Raw genomic sequence first — 14,254 nt, 5'->3', positions numbered from 1 at the left:
ATAGTGGTGTCATAAAAAGTTACCAAACAAATCAATTCAAAGTAATTACTAAATAATTTGTAGTAGCTACTGAATAATCCACCATAGTTACTTAACAATTAATAGTAGCTGCTGAATAATTCATAATAGTAACTGAATAATTTATAATAGCTTACTGTAATTTATAATAATTTACTGTAATATGTAGTAGATAATGAAGAATTCATAACAGTAACTGAATAATGTATAGCAGCTGCTGAATAATTCATAGCAGTTACTGGATAATAATAATTCTTAATAAAGTAATAACTGAAGTATGTACAATACTCACTAATAAAGAGGCTGTTACTGCACCAAAGAGAGAACACACTCATTATTAATACACATTATCAATAACACACATTTCAGAAGAAACATTGTATGAAACGACACAAACATTATATATCAATTAGATGTTCTTTGTAGGAATTTCTATGGGTGCCAATATTTTGGCACATGCTTCAGTGAAAAAGAAAAAAATTGTAATAGATGGAAACCCTAAATACCTTCTAGGCCTAAGGATTTATGAGAAATACAAAAAAAATACGTCTCTAATTTTTGTTAATTTTCATTTAATATAGTCAAGCTTGTTGAATGTAAATCCTGCAAATATTTAAGTTCTACTTTTGGTTGGAAACAAAAGGGTTACATTCTTGAAAGTCGTCCAATCAGAATTTTGTTCCCTGTGGTATCTGGGTAGAGCCAGCCAAGCCTCCCATTAGTTAGGCCTTCAGGAGCTGAACTGAAGGACTAGTCTTTCAGATTAACCACTAATATAACACCGCTGTCAGAACAAAACCTTGTATCTCCATTTTTGTCATTTTTTGGATTTTGACATAATTTGAAAATACCCTTTACATTGTGTGTAAATTTCATGATGAAAGGCCCAAAACAAATGATCCAAAGTAACATCTGGTTCCATTGACAAAGTTATCAATCTGGAGATATGAGATTTTCTTCCGACAACAGCAATAATTAGGAGGTGCCAACTTGGAGAACTGTCCAGCATGTCCTAGGACGACCCTACGGTCTCGTCCCAGGAGACTGTGCCTGGTAATTCTCCACCAGAAGGCAGCCTGGGGGCATCCTAATCAGAGACCCAGACCACCTCAACTGACTCCTCTCAATGCAGAGCTCCTCCCGGATGACCTAGCGCCTCACTCAAGTACAGTGTAGCTCACAATCATCTGAGCCGCTTGCATCTGCGATCTCATTCTTTTGGTCAGTACCCAAAGCTTATGGCCATAGGTGAGGGTCAGGATGTAGACCGACTGGTAGACACAGAGCTTTGCCTTATGGCTCAGCTCCCTCTTCACTGCTGCAGTCCTGTACTGTGACCAATTTACTGCTGCTGCCTGTCCCAGCTTGCGGCCGATCTCACAATAGTCAGACAATGAAATCAGCCCATTTTAATTTCCAATGGGCGGGACCACTTCTGCGTCACTCTAGGCCTTCTAGAAGTTCTAGATATGTCACTGACATTCATATATGGAAAGCAGTAGCAGCTCTATGTCAGGGCACTTACTACGATGTAAAATATATGTTAATGTCTGATAGAAGATTTAAATAAAACACAAAATGACTTTTACAAGCTTGACATGTCTGTTAATCTAGGACGGATAAAAACGTTCATGTCAGTAGCTGTTAGCTTCTACTGGAACCCCTTTGGGGTGCTAGCAGATATTAGCATCAATTAGCATCATAACAGAGGGGGTTTATTCCTCTTTTTTGACCACATTTTGATATTTATGGTCTGAATTGAAGCTCTTGTCATGGTTTTCTGCTGTTTTGTTCTACCAATAAATGTGCCGGCTTTAGCAACTGACAGCTGCTTTGAATAGAATCTCTATAAAAGCTAGTGCTAATTGCATAGCAGTGCATTTGGATAAAATTAGAGCTCCCTGTGAATGTGTGTGCGTGATGGGGGTGGGTTTACTCTGTTTTCTCTACGTCAAACCCACCTGCACATCTCCAGCTGTTGTTTTTCTGAGTGGGGGGGGGGGGGGGGGATTGGGGGAGAAAGGAAGAGAAGTAAAGGAATGTGCTGCTCTTTTATTCCTCCTTCATATCCTCTTGTTTTCTCTCCTGTAATTTCCCCATCTGTACATCTGATCTGTGATTATTTCTGCCTTCTTCCTTCTTATTGTTTACATCAGCGGTGCCCAAACATATTTACATTGGGGGGCAAAGTGTGGTGGCAAAGTGTGGTGGGCTGAGGGCCAAAAAGACAAAACAATATACAAATAAAAATGGTGAGATTAAAATTGAGTTTTTACAAATGCATGTTACAACATTAAACTGTATGTTGTTACTAAAACATCAAAGAAAATGATCACTTTAAAAGCGAATTTAAAGTGCTGTACTGTACTGTGCCCTTTGTTAAGTTTACATTCAGGCGAAAGCACAATTTTACTGTAGGTGAAAAGCAGAAAAGATATTTAACAGAAATTACACTGAAACCTCAAAATCCAAGGCCCAATCCTATTTCTTATTTTTACCCCTTGTTTCCATGTCTCCTTGCCCCATTTGTAATGGTTGAAATCTTCCCTATGAAATGCGACCCTCAAATTATCACATTAAATGGTGCAGCAGTTCATTTTAGGTGTAATGGAAAAATTTGAACAAGATGCTGGTGAACGTTGAGACATTTTACAAGAAACTGCTCTACTTTTGGAAAAGTGTCCTGCTGGAGATGCGAGAAAAGAGCTAAGGCTTAAAGCACAGCAAAGTGGCTGTTTTTAGTTATAATATATTTGTAGTCCACTATGACACTAACACATACTCAGACATATTTTCAGCAAAGATGGCAAAACGCTACTTCAGTTCATCTTAACCCCTGCATCACAGCAAACGAAATAATGGCTGAATGAAACATTTTAACCTGTTTTCTTCCCTTTTCTGGAGTGAAGGCAATATGCAAACTGAGTAGAAACTTGCTGTCATTTATACAGAGATTTCTTATCCCTTGCAAATCATTCAAAAACACTACAGACATGCTGTGGTACCCCACCTTCCCATGGAAAACTAAACATATCTAAATAGGACTTTATGTGGTTGTACTTTCAGCTTCTCAAATACCAAACACATCCAGTGATGGGGAGGTCCAAACAGTCCATGTTCTGAGAACACCAGAGGACTTCAGAAGAGTGCGAGGTGTTCACCCCTCACTGAACATCACTGGCTCTTGTGTGGAAATCGTCAGGAGCACCAAGTTCCTTGGTGTCCAAATCACAGAGAACCTCATCTGGTCCTTCAACACCAACTCCATAGCCAAGAGAGCCCAGCAGCACCTCTACTTCCAGCAGAGACTGAAGAAGGCTCATCTCCCCCGTTCCATCCTCACTATGTTGTACAGGGGGACTGTGGAGAGCATCTTCAGCAGCTGCATCATCGCAGTTTGGGAATTGCACCGCCTCTGACCGCAAGACCCTACAGCGTATACTGAGGACAGCTGAGAAGATCATTGGGGTCTCTCTCCACTCCATCACGCACATCTACACCACACACTGCATCCGCAAAGCCACCAGCATTGTGGACGGCTCCATCCATCCCTCACAAGGACTTTTTTCACTGCTCCCATCTGGCAGAAGGTACCGGAGCATCCGTGCCACCACTGACAGACTCTGCAAAAGCTTTGCTCCTCAAGCGATCAGGTTTTTGAACTCATAATGACTAAACTGAAAGCCCCCCTACACATATTCTACACTCACTCTGGAACTTTGCTGTTAATACAGTCTTTACACTTTATTTACTCAGGTACTGTGTATAACCTACCTCAGTAGCTGTGCTCACATATGTTATCTGACTGTGTTTGCTCACAGATCACAGCATACTAAATAATCTTAGCACCTTATTTCACAACCCTACGTCTGCTCAGAAATGAGTACTGTGCCAGCGCTGCACTGTCCTGTTTACTGTGTATAATGTCTGTTTTATTTATCATATTTATTGTATTGTTTCTAGCCTAATTTTTTTTTGCACACTTACATCTGCACGTTGCACTTTGTACAGTGTATTTTGTTTCATGTTGCATGTTGTGCCTGGTAGGAACATAATTTCACTCCACTGTGTACTTGTACATAGATGGAATGACAATAAAAGTCTCTCTCTCTCAGCACTTTGTTGTTTGATTTACATTCTCCATTAAAAAGACCAACTTTCTTGTTTTTGTTATTCAGTGCACTGGTGGACCCACTATTGTTGATCCATTATTGTTTTTATTAAATCAATACACCCACCACAATTTATGTAAAATTACCAGATGTTTAAAAAAAGTGCCCAGCGCAAGCTTCTCCTTTAGCAGCTGTAGCCAGTCAGCAGCCTGTCCAAGTTGTCTACCCTCTCTCTCTCTCACACACACACACACACACACACACACACACACACACACACACACATATATATATATATATATATATACACCACTAAGGCATAACATTATGACCACCTTCTTGTTTCTACGCTCATTGTCCTTTTTATCAGCTCGACTAACTATATAGGTACTTTGTAGCTCTACAATTACAGACTGTAGTCCATCTGTTTCTCTGATACTTTGTTAACCCCTTTTACCCTGTTCTTCAGTGGTCAGGACCCCCATGGCCCTCACAGAGCAGGTACTATTTGGGTGGTGTATCATTCTCAGCACTACAGTAACACTGATGTGGTGGTGGTGTGTTAATGTGTGTTGTGCTGGTCTGAGTGGATGAGACACAGCAGTGGTGCTTTTTAAACACCTCAGCGTCACTGTTGGACTGAGAATAGTCCACCAACCAAAAATATCCAGCCAACAGTGTCCTGTGACCACTGCTGAAGGACTAGAGGATGACCAACACAAACTGGGCAGCAGCAGATGAGTTACTCTCTCTGACCTTACATCTACAAGGCGGACTGACAAGGTAGGAATGTCTAAAAGAGTGGACAGTGAATGGACACAGTGTTTAAAAACTCCAGCAGTATTGCTGTGTCTGATCCACCAGCAAAACACACACTAACACACCACCACCACATCAGTGTTACTGCAGTACAATAGTACCTGCTCTGTGAGGGTCCATGGGGGTCCTGACCACTGAAGAGCAGGGTAAAAGGGGGCTAACAAAGTATCAGAGAAACAGATGGACTACAGTCTGTGATTGCAGAACGACAAAGTGCACCTATATAGTAAATGAAACTGATAAAGTAGACAATGAGTGTAGAAACAAGGCAGTGGTCATAATGTCATGCCTGATCGGTGTACATACAAACAGATAGACACACACTAACAAGGGCCAGGTAGGAGGAGAAGAGAGTGAAGGGAGACAGTGCCTCTGCCCATTTATTCCCCATATGTAATATAAATGTGAACAGTGTGAAGTCATTGAAAATGTGTTATTTTATATGTTCTTCCTAGAAAATTAACAAAGGCCAAGAAATCTGGGACTGAAATAATAATAAATTGGCATAAATTTTCTTTGCCTGCCAGTGGGCCCGTTGCTTCAGGGATTAAAAAGAGAAAGTTACACTCCTAACAACCACCTGGAAGATAAACAATCCTTAAAGTATTACTTTTGTCTTTGAGAGAGAGGAGAAAAGCGAGCTCTACTCCTGTCTCAGATCTGAAAAACATCCACAGGTGCCCTTAATGAGAAAAGAGAACAGACAAAAGAGAGCAAGGTCTGCAGAACAGTCAAACTGTACACTCGAGCTGTGGAGGTTTTGATGGACTGATAAGTAACATGTACTGTGGATCGTGAGGAGCAGAAAGTGCAACCAACTTCTAAGACTGAACTTTGGAGGTGCGCTAAATATCCCTGCAGATTTCTTTGCAACACTGAAAGCAAGAGATCTGAAGAGAATGGAAGCTATAATAAAGGCAAAGCGTGGAGACGTTAGATTTTTTTGGATTATTTTTAGGTGTTGAAGCTTCTGTGGCTGTTTTAACTGGAAACCTACACTCAGGCACCACTCTGGCACCTGCTGACTGTAAACAGAGCCTGAGAGGTCAACCTGTTGCTAAGGGAACAGGTGAAGTCAGAGGTCAGCCTATAAAGCAGTGGTGGCCTGGCTTTGCTTTTGGCCAACTGATAAAGTGAAAGTTCAGCCAGAAATCAGACATACACAGTTTTACCCCCAAATGTAGTCAGCCAGCCAAGATATTTGGTTCTTTAGTTTTGCACTGGGGCTACAAGGCTAACATAGCTAATAAGTAACAATGAGCACAGCTAAATCTTTACACATTTGCCTTAAACCATTTTGAGTTGTAGAGTAATCTCAAGTGGACTTGCTGATCTGGTTCCTGACGCTGTATAACCTGCTGTTACCTGTAAACATGGACAAAAGTATGTTGCATAGCTAAAACAGTAATAGCTATTCTGAAGTCCTGAAGCCTGAACTTTTGTCTGTATATCTGTTTCTATAGATGGTCAGGTGTTTCTTACTGAAGCTCTGTGAGGGGTGCAGATATTTCTGTTTCACTTTATTTTCACCTTTTACTAGACCATCTGTTTCTTGTATACATTCTTGTGGATTTCGCTCATGCTCACACCATCTTTTTTCTTTTAATGTAGGTTGAGTTTTTCCCCTCAGTCCTTTGCTAGACACTTCAAAAAGATGGTTCTTTAGTAAAGGCAAAGGTTCTATTTAGAAGCATGAGTTATTTAGGGAACATTTATGCATGCCTAAATGATTGTTTGCATGGTGAAAAGATTCTTCCAATTGAAGGAGAATGTGTTTTGTAAGGTTCTATATAGAATCTTTTTGAAAAGGCTTTTATACAGCCCCAAAAAAGGTTCAACCTTGTCTTCAAATGAAGTTGGGATGCTGTGCAAAATCTAAATCAAAACAGAATCTAATGATGTGTGAATCATTTAAACCCTATATTCTGTTGAAAACAGAAAAAGAAAATATAAAGGCAACATATCAACTTTTGAAACTGAGAAATTTTATTGTGTTTTATTGCCCACTTTGAATTTGATGCCAGCAACATTTTTCAAGATGTTTGGGACGGGGGCAACAAAAGGCTGGTCAAGTTGAGTAATGATAAACAACACTTGTTGAATGACTAGGTATAAAAAGATCATCTCAGAGAGGCTGAGTCTTTCAGAAGTAAAGATGAGGAGGGGTTCACCACTCTGTGAAAGACTAAGTAGGAAAATGGTGCAACAATTCAAGAATAACATTTCTCAACATGAAATAGCAAAGAACCTGAAGATTTCATTATCTATGTTACCTAATATCATTAAAAGAGAATCCAGAGAATCCAGAGAATCCAGAGAAATCTCTGTATTCAAGGGACAAGGCCGAAAACCAATACCGGTTGGTCGTGACCTTCGGGCCCTCAGATGGCACTGCATTAAAAAAGACCGAATTTGGCAGTGGAAATCACTGCTTTGGCATAGAAACAGTTCAGACAACCGCTGTCTGAAAACACAGTTTGTTGCTGCATCCACAAATACAGGTTAAAATTCTACCATGCAAAGAAGAAACCATATATATATATATAAACAGGATGCAAAAACACTGCCGCCTTCTCTGGGCCTGAGGTCATTTAAAATGGACTGAGGAGAAGTGGAAACATGTCCTGTGGTCTGACAAATCAAAATTTGAAATTCTTTTTGCAAACTTGCTTTTTGCAAACTTCTTTATTTGTATTAGGAATGGTGAATATGGTGGTGGAAGGTCTAAAACAGAGCCTTAGTTGGTTCTGGAATGGAGCTGAAGTTTTTGGGCTGAATGCTGGCAGGCTTAGACAGTTCATACAAACACTGTGGCTTTACTGCATGAAGTGAAACACGTATACATGCATTATATGTTATTAGAGATGTGTGTCAATTTCTATCTAAAATGAACTTTTGGTATTTACTGATTCATTCATGGCAAATTTGTAGTAGTTGCTGAATAATTTATAGTAGCTAATAATTCATAGTACAGACAGAACATTTAACAGTAGTTTCTGGTTCATTCACAGCATTGACTGAACAATTTACAGTAGTTACTGAATAATGAGTAGTATTCTGTATGTTTGCATTTGAGCAGATTTTCTGTGCATTAGGTTTATGCCACATTGTGGGGACCAAATCCTGTTCATATACACACACAAGGTGGGGACCTTTCTTCCTTGTGGGGTCAACAAGCTGGTCTATCTTAAATTAGAATTAGAATACAAGTTTTTTTTTAAGGCCTGAACCAAATGCAACCAAACTGGTATTATTTTGCTGAGGAAAGTGATACCAAACTTTTGAACGGCTCTGTGGCTTACGAAAAAATGACCATCGCAAATGTAACATAATGACCATAGACAAATGTGTATGGGAGTGGGAAAGATGGTCAGAACGTCAAGACCTGCATGTGTGTGTATATCAGAGATTTTCTCTAACTCAGGAAACAGAGGGATCCTGTTTTTGAGGAGACTCCCATTGTGGCACTGATTAGGCTGAGATACACACACGCGGTAGCTGTGCTGATAGTGCTGACAGTCAGCTGAGTACATTGTCAGAAGTGAGTCAAAATTGTGTATTGTGCCATGTTTACATGAGGAAGGCTAGCTTCTATGTGCCTTCAAGACTGGTTTACTGTCATATGGCATTCAGAATACAGGGCATTTAAAATACAGTGAAGCAGTATGCTCCTACATGTTCCTACATATAACGATGGCAGTAATAACATTGTGAAGCTGCCCAGAAACCCACCCCAAGTTCTCAAAGTTCTCCCTCCTCGCTCAATCAGTCTTCTCTCATACTACCACCACCATGTTGAACGCATGGTCTGAACAAAGTGCTGTTTATCTAATGAGGACAGTTTGGTGGTCTAGTCTTCCAGCCAGCTGTTAGGAATCCCATTTTCTCGGCATCTTTTTAACATTTTTTCCCCATTTATTTTCCTTTGACTTTCCCCTTCCATATGCAGGTGGATTATCTTAAATCTAATCTCTTTGGAAATATCTCCTGAAAAAATGAATAACTTGCACTTAATGATTGTTTTGACTGGAAATTAAATCAGTGAAGGGTGACTTTTTAATACATACTAGAGCTACTGCACACTGATCATGTCTTCTTTAGTGCACCTCTTTCCCGTACACTCCTTTTCACACACACACACACACACACAGTCTAGTCTAGTCTAGTCTCACTGTCTCCATGCATGCTGTACATCCATTATTATCTCCTCTGTGTTTATACTCTGCCTTCCAAATGTATTAGTGCAGTCAAATCTGTATACTTCAAACTGTTTTTAATTAAAGATGGAAAGATTAGCGTGAGGCTTGAATAAAGATTCTTTCATTCCTAAGAAAGTGTGCTTTCACCATGGTGGAATAATAGAACTTTTGTGTGGTTTTATGGGAGCATCTTGGGACAAAGGAATGTGCAGTAATTTGCAATAGAATAGTATTAAGCAGCAAATTCACAGAACAAAATTACTTCACCAAACGTCTGCCACTGATGGTAAACCAGTTTAAAGACCATTAAAACTCTGTATTTGTTCAACGTGTTGTACTCATGCATGAGTCCTATTAGTGGCTAAGGGATGTTTCAATAACTAAATATATATTTTTTCAGTATTTACTCTGTCCACTCTCTGCCTTTATTACAGGTACGACTCATTCCGGGTGACTTCCTTTTAAGTTTTTTTCAAAGAAATCTGAAAAGATTCTCCACACCTGCAAAGTTCAGTCTTAGAAGTTGGCTGCATTTTCTTGTAATACAAATAATCATAAACTCATTCAGAAAAGTGAGGTCTGGACTGTGAGGTGTTCAGTCCGTTGATCTGAAAATGGAGGGACTAGTGAGTGAAAAGACAAGCCTGTTTCTAATAAAGTGGCCAGTGAGCAGAAGTACAAGGTAAGTGTTTCCAATAAAGTGGCCAGTTAGTGGAAGCATAAGGCAGGTGTTTCTAATAAAGTGGCCACTTAGTGTAAGTACAAGGTAGGGGTTTCTTATAAGGGGGCCAGCAAGTGGAACTACAAAGTAGGTGTTTCCAATAAAGTGGCCAGTGACTGTAAGCACAAGGTAGGTGTTTTTAATAAAGTGGACAGTGATCAGAAGCACAAGGTATGTGTTTCCAATAAAGTATGAGAGTACACAGAGTGATTTGGGCCAAAATTCTCTCTTCAGTTTGGCAGCTCAAGAGTGCCAAGAATCCTCTTATCCCCACTTAGCCATCTCAGGACATGTAAACAAATTTTAAATGCACCTATGAAGGCATCTATTTTACAATGTCATCTTCAAACAGCGAAAAAATGCTTTTTTTGTCTGTTCTAGACTCCGCCCCATCTCTTTTTACCTGACTTCTCCTCCAGACGGCTGCAATGAACAATCACCCCCAGGACTGTTCTCTTCTTTCATCTCTCTCTCTCCCTGAGCAGAGGGAAGGAAGCTGATGCAGAGACTCCATAGGAGACACTGAGAACAGCCTAATCTACAGTTCCCACTGCACACATGCTGACAGTGACGTGCTACTGGCACACAAACATGCTCCATGTATGTCCAATATGCTTATCTAGCACAGCAGTGGGTCTCAGTCTGGGGGTTGACCTAATGGTGGGAATTAGTTCTCAAAGATTTGTTCAGAAACGAATGATTCACTGAAATGAACCATTTACCAATTAGTGCGTCAACCATTCAGACCTCTGAAGTTGCGTCATCAGTCAGTAGCTGGTGTCATGTCCATATTAGGAACTGCAGGTCTAAGCAGATTTATGTATGGTAAATAAAGTTAGAAATCACTGAGTTACAGTGATTTAGTGGAGTTTTAAAATATATGTGAACTTGTCATCATAATTTTCTTTTTTTCTAGGGAAGGACCCCCACATTCTGCCTGCTGTAATTGTGACAACCCACCCAATTCAGAAAAACACATCCAAACTCACTGGACGGTGCACCATCCTACAGCAAGACAATGATCCCAAACATTCTGCCAAAACAACAGAAGAGAAGATAAAAACTGAAAAACCTACATCATCGATCCAAAGTTGATACAAAAATACACCCCCCCCCAAAGTTGAAATGAAACCTGCAGTGGCATTCATGAGCACCCCTTTTAGCACCAAAATGAGAAATGGGACAGCATATGGCCTCACAGTGCTCCACAAATGAGGACAGCAAGACTGCAAATGCAGCAATTGGGACAGGGCATGTACTACTGCATTTTGGGGGAGGTCAAGAAGGAGGGGGTTGTGACTCAAAAACAGTCAAGATGCACTGTAGTAGAAGAGGCCCACTGCAGAGTAATTTCGCACAGCAGCTGTAATTAAATTCCTGCCCTCATGAGCCGCATTCCATCTAATGAGCTGCGAAAGCGAGGATACTTTTGTGTTTGCCTGTGCTTTTCAGCCAGAGATTATCCTCTCTGAGACAGAAAATCCACTCGCATTCAGACGCTAAGCTTTGGGAGCCTCTCCTCTAATTCTTGCTGTAAAACCATACACCAAAGATTATGCATTATATAAACTTTATTTCTGAAGAGTTTTCACACGTACATCCCTTCAATACTCATTGATATATATATATATATATATATATATATATATATATATATATGTATCGCTGTTGTCAGAACAAAATCTTGTATCTCCAAAATGGTAACTTTACAGGAGAAGGAAAAAACCTACTTTACTTTTAATGGAAGCCAAAGGAACTAGACTTACTCTCAAGTAATTTTGGGCCATTTCTTATGGTCCATTTATCATGAAATTTACCCACAATGTAAAAGACAACAGGCATTTTCACATTATGTCAAAAATTGGAAAAAAAAAACAACAAAAATGGACAAGATTTTGTTCCAACAGCAGCAATATGCAGCATATTATTATTACACACCATTGCATATGATAAAAGCCCATGACGCACCCTTAAAGATAATAGTTTAAAAAGAAGTAAACCAATTATATACATTCCATATGTAGAAAATCTCAATATTAACAAGCTACTAAAAGTCGCACACAGTAAAACAAGGACTGAGACAAGGATCAGAGCCTGTTTATCAAAACCTTCAACACTTATGGAGCTCATGCCAAAGCACTTTGTGACAAACAAGATGCTGGTCATACACCAACCGCTCTTCACCATATTGGATTTCTATATGCGTCCCAGTAAATATGGGTGTTAGAGTCACTGACGCGTCAATGACTCATATTTTGCAGGTCTTGGCCAGATGGGCAGAATGAATACGCCAAGGATTCCATCTGTACTTTCTCTCCGTCTCATGAATCAGATGTTTTTTTTCTCTCTTCGTTCTGCTAAACGTTCCTTTCAAAGAATCTGCTGCAAGTTTTCATTTCATTTTCATAAGGGGTACATCTGGCCTTGATTGGCCCTTGCCTAACAGAGTCTGTTGAGGTGCAGATTCCACAGACCTCCCTGCATTACTGCATGTCTTTGGGAGGTTTTGAGTGGAGGAGGATAAGAGGTCATTCTATGATTCCCTGCCAGATGTCCCACACCCTTAAAAGTAGGTTCCTAAATGGTTTTTGGCTTGGACGCTTGTGACGCAAGGTTCTATGAAAGACTGTTCTTGGTGTGAAACTATTGCATTACATGGAGGTTTCTTACACTCTTCAAGTCCTTCAAAGTGGGTTTTTCGAAGAGTTATCCATTGAAAGGTTCTGGGAAGTACAAGTAGTTCTTCTATGGCATCAGTCCAAAGTGTGGCACCTTTTCTGAAAGTGCAGGCAAGTACCTTTTCAAATGTTGCTTCATTGGAGTCTGTGGGTGGAAGGGAGGATGTGTCTAAGTGGAGACAGTCAGCCAGGGGCTCTGATTGAGCAGGCATCTGTGCAAATTTGCTATTTCCCTTCCAAGCAAAAGGGAAAGATGAACACACAGTCCAAGTATCGCTTTGTAAGACTCAATCAACAACATTTGAATAAGCCTACTTCGAAAACAACACAGATGGGTTGCACAATGCCTGGTTGATTAGACTTTAATCAACCAGGCATTGGGCAACCCATTTTTCTTGGATCCCCATTAGCTTCTGCAAAGTGGTTGTTAGTCTTCCTGGGGTCCACACAAGAGAAATTACAATAAAAATAAAAACATCTTTAAAAGCATCCTGTATCATAAATAAAAACAAAAACAAACAAAACACAAAAAGAAGTCCCAAATGAAAAACAATAAAAAACTACACTACTACAATAATATCTATATATGGTTTATCATATTTTGTTTTAGTAAAATAATGTGTCTGGTGTTAATGGGGAGCATGTTCCAAGCTAAGGATGTCCTACAAAGACCACTTCTTTCATACAAGAACTCACTTGATGTCTATTTTACTCATGACAAAAACCTGAAAACTACTAGTTTGTTGCAAAAGAAATGTGGTGTATAATTCCAAATAACATTATACATATATAATTATAACTCTGTTCTGTATAACTTGAAGTTTTCTTGGCAGCACTTGACCCAACCACTGGGCAGTACTACAGATGTGACAAAACAAGTGACTGAACTACAGCAATCACAACAGAAGTTAGAACATATACACAACATTTCCTAGCGATTACAAGTCCCTTTTCCATTACTGAAACAATGTGGTCGATATGACCAGACCAGGTTAGTAAATTATCTAATTTTACACCCAGTAATTTGGACTTGGTGACTCTTGGAGAGTTAACAAGAACATTCCTACTACTCCTACAATGCATTTGGTTTTAGCAATATTTAGTATTAATGTATTCATTTGCAACTCAATATTTACTCCTCTAAAGTTGGTAACACACATTATCTAAGCCACTAATCCTCCTGGGTTGCAGGGGGTGATGGTCATAGGGCAGAAGGCAGGAAACACCCTGGAAAAGCCACTAGTCCATTACATGGCAGACATATACATTCACACCTTGGGGTGATTTTGCATCTCTAATTGGCCTTACAGCATGTCTTTGGACTGTGGGAGGAAACCCACACAAACTCCACACAGAAAAGACCCTAGTCACCCGGCTGGGGAATTGAACGTAGGCCCCTCTTACTCTGAGGCCATAGCGTTACCCACTGCTCTAATTTTTAATGATATGCAGCAAACATTTAATAAAATTAAAAATAAAAGCTGACCCAAACCGTGCCCCTGTGGGACACCCCAAAGTCCTTTTTTACTGTCAGAAAAATATACACAGTGTTCTGCCAAAAAGGTCACCCAAGATCCAATTAAGAGCTAAAGGTGAACAGCCATAACATTCAAGCTTAGCAATAAGAGTACCATGATCAATGACATCAAAAGCGGCAGTAAAAGCCAACAGTCCTGCTCCAACTAGTTTTATATCCTCAATATGTGT

This window comes from Pygocentrus nattereri, chromosome 3 (assembly GCF_015220715.1).
Source record: "Pygocentrus nattereri isolate fPygNat1 chromosome 3, fPygNat1.pri, whole genome shotgun sequence".
In the NCBI taxonomy this organism is placed as follows: domain Eukaryota; kingdom Metazoa; phylum Chordata; class Actinopteri; order Characiformes; family Serrasalmidae; genus Pygocentrus; species Pygocentrus nattereri.
Note: the sequence above shows the minus strand (reverse complement) of the source record.